This window comes from Ammospiza nelsoni, chromosome 17 (assembly GCF_027579445.1).
Source record: "Ammospiza nelsoni isolate bAmmNel1 chromosome 17, bAmmNel1.pri, whole genome shotgun sequence".
Taxonomy (NCBI): Eukaryota; Metazoa; Chordata; class Aves; order Passeriformes; family Passerellidae; genus Ammospiza; species Ammospiza nelsoni.
The window spans coordinates 10,003,314-10,006,923 of NC_080649.1; positions in this window are offsets into that span (position 1 = coordinate 10,003,314).

Below are 3,610 nucleotides of genomic sequence, written 5' to 3' on the forward strand. Positions count from 1 at the left end.
CGCTGCAAATGCAATGTTTGCGTAATATGCAAACACTGAAATAATGGTGTTTGGTACTCTGACATCATGCTAATAAACATCTGACTGCCTTAGTTTTACGCTGGAGTACATTTTTATTGATTATTTGTAACAACAAAGTTGCACTGACCTCTGTAGAGAGTTAGCACTGGTTGGGTTTGGCTCACAGAAAAAGCAAGCAGCTGCCTCTTATCTTGTGTGTGCTGCTTGCAGCTGCACTCGCTTTCTGAACATTTACTCTCTAGCTTGATACAAATGGAAACATGATTCCTACACTAGTCAGGAAAAAGTCCTGCAATTTTTAGCATTCCCACACACATCAGATGCTAGAAATCAAATATTCCTCTGTAATAATTTTATACCTGCACCCTTGTAAAAAGCCAAAATAGTAGTAAGTATTTCTGGAAGCTACAGAATATTTATACCAGTTACTGATTTTAAAAAACACATGATTTTCTCCCCAGTCACTGAATGTCTCGTCACCCCCCAGCTAAGCACACCAAGCCATCTCTGAAAAATGTCTTGTGGTGACAGTTTCAGAAACAAAGAAAAATATCAGCAAGTAGAGGAAAAGACTGAGAAGAGCTCAGTCAGCAATACAGAAATGCAGGAATTTAACCAAATCCTAACTTCAGACAACAACATTGAGCTGGCTGCAGACACCAGGTCTCCTCTAAAAGCTGCAGATAACTTATCACTCATAATAAAGAAGCCATTTAACCACCAATAAACATTTTTAACTGCAGCCATGTCACTCAGTCCAGTGTTTGGTATCTCTGAGCTGTTCCTAGGTTCTCCACATGCACAGTTCCTGTCTAGATACTCTTCAAAGAGTCAGGAACTTGTACAGGCCCTGGACACACCTCAAGCCCTGAAGCTCAGCAGGAGCCAGACCCAGCCCCAGTCCAACCCTAGAGCAACAGGCCAGGTGGAAACCCTGCTGACCCCATGGGCTGGGCTGGGCACCCTGCTGACCCAGGGCACCTGCCTGCACACAGGGCATGTATGAGACACCACCTGAACTGAGCAGGGCTAACAGAGCCACCATCAGGGGTGAGGGAAAAAAAAAGAAAAAAAAAACTCCAAAAGACCCCACACTTAAATGAAATGTTCCAGGTCATGTTCGTAATTGGAGATTAGCACTGAATCACAGCTGCCATAAATAAAGCATTATATCCATGTTTCTGCACTGGGAGCTGTGCCTTTCCTCCCTGTCTGACTCTGCTGTTAATGCAAAGGCAAATGCTCTGTTCACCAAATACCTGCCACAAACACAGCAGTGTCACAGGCCACAGGGTTCTTTGACTGAACTGCGTAAACCTTTTAATGAACCACTAAAACCATCCAGGCCAGACTTTTTAAGTATGCCTTATTTACTGCACAGTAATGTCACACTTGGGAAATTAAAAAATGGAGCCCACACATCACCCTCCTGCCTAACAGAGGCGAGAGAGAGATGGCAGCTCCTATCAGCAAACACAACAGCAGAGAGACAGGGGGATGTGGGGAAGCCCATTCCAGGTGTCCCTGGAGGGAGGGACAGCAGTGTCCCTGCACGGCAGTTGCCATCCGCCACCAAACAGCCCTCGGGCCAACTGAGAGATCTTTGTGATTTCTCATGGATGTGAACCTCTGGAGAAGAATCACCTTGGAAAGGTTTGACTGAAGCATTTATTAGATCAATCCACCAGCTTCAGTACTTCAAAACTGGCTTTTATCTCTGCAGTAGCCCTGGCTTTACCAGGACTAAACTTTTAGTAGATAACTACTGGCAACACTGCACGTTATTGAACACCTTGACTGAAGTAATGCAACTGTTTATGCCTCAGGTGCATCATGCAGTATATAAACTGTGTTATATGGCAAACACATACCATGCACTGCCTATCTCATGGGTGTCCCCACCACAGCACACCCAGGAATTCCTGCCCTAAGTGCTGCTGTGAGAGCACTCTGAGCACACCTGCCCACACCAGCTGTCCCTGTAGAGCACACAGCTCCAGTGGTGCTTCCCAGTGCAGCTTTAGTGCTTACAACTCACCTCCAACATGTCCTTTAGAGAGAACTCCACCATCTATAAAGTTCACAGAATTTCAACATATTACACCAACCCCAAAACAGATGTAACAAGAGCTCAGCTGTGACCTCCTCCTCAACACAGGGCTACAGAAGCCCCTTATCCTGCAACTCCTCAGTTACATATTCTGCTGTGCAACAGCAATAAAAATCACAAACTCATGTTCTAACTGCAGAATTTGAGACACAAGGTGAGGAAAAGGGAGAATTCCCAGTACCCAGAAATAAGGCCCTTCAGCCCAGCCTTAAACAGCCACCATCAGCCTCTCACTAGGTGAAGTACAACAGAGCTGGGAGTCAAAGCAATCTCCAGCAGCCTTTTGTTTAGAAATACAACATTCACCCTGGCTACAAGTGTCTTTTGCTTTGAACTCCTAGGAAAATAATTTTTAATATGAACTAGTCACCAGCCAATATGGCAGTCACATGAATTATTTCTGAAGGCTACAGCACTCCACAAGCAGATTTTTTCCAGAATTACAAACAAGGAATAAACCCAGACTACCAAAAGTCTTTATCTTTGTATGTCTTGGCACTTCATCAGCAGGATCTCAAGAGCACAGGACTTCCACTATCCAACTGCCTGTGATGTGATCTGGTTTGAAACACCAAACTCAGGACTGGAATTGCACTCTGATATCCAGCCCTTAGCCTGCAAAGAACTCAAATCTTTAAAGGGTGCTAGTTAGTTTCCACATGCTTTGAAAACCTGGTCCAATTAAAAAAAATTAATTACTACAATTTGATTTTCATCTTAAATTGCAAAGCATTCAATCAGAGTCTCTTCTCTTCCAACATGCATTCCTCATTAACATAACTCTATTGCTGCACAATACAGTCCCCAGTCACAAAACCATTCCACACAGATACTCCAATGCATTTGTCAGGACCCAAATTCTCTTTAGACAAGATGGAAAATAAAGAGTAGTAACATTTCTACTTTTTAAGTTTCTGGATACGATTTCATAGTTTGATTTTTTTCAGAAAAGGAATTATAAGAATAGAATACAACTCAGAATGCTAGAAATAACAGTTAAAAATAGCATACACTGGAAGGAAAAAAAAACCTTCAAAAAGAAAAATGCTCTTAGGGATAGAACACTTGTTTCTGGAGGTAAAAAGTATTTACATCTTGCACCTGGAGAATCTATTCCAAGGAATCCAGCATCACATCTTTTCATTAACTTCACTTCACTGAAACAGAGGGGTCATTACCACTCTCAGTATTTCAGAAACTAGAGAGGTATTTTAAGTACAAGACACTGCTAATTGTTACCAAGAGACACCTGTCTTACAAGCAGTTAAAAACATGGTGATTACTGAAATAGAAAACACAGGTGAAAACAATTCTTTCCAAGCACAGCCTAAATGGATTGAAACACATTTTGCCTTGATGCCAGGTACTGAGTTCACCCTGGTAGCACGAGTGCTGTGCAGCCCTTGCTGCCATGAACACCCTGCTGTAAAACACCTGCCTCAACACGAGCCCCCCCAGACAGCTGCTAACACACAGAAA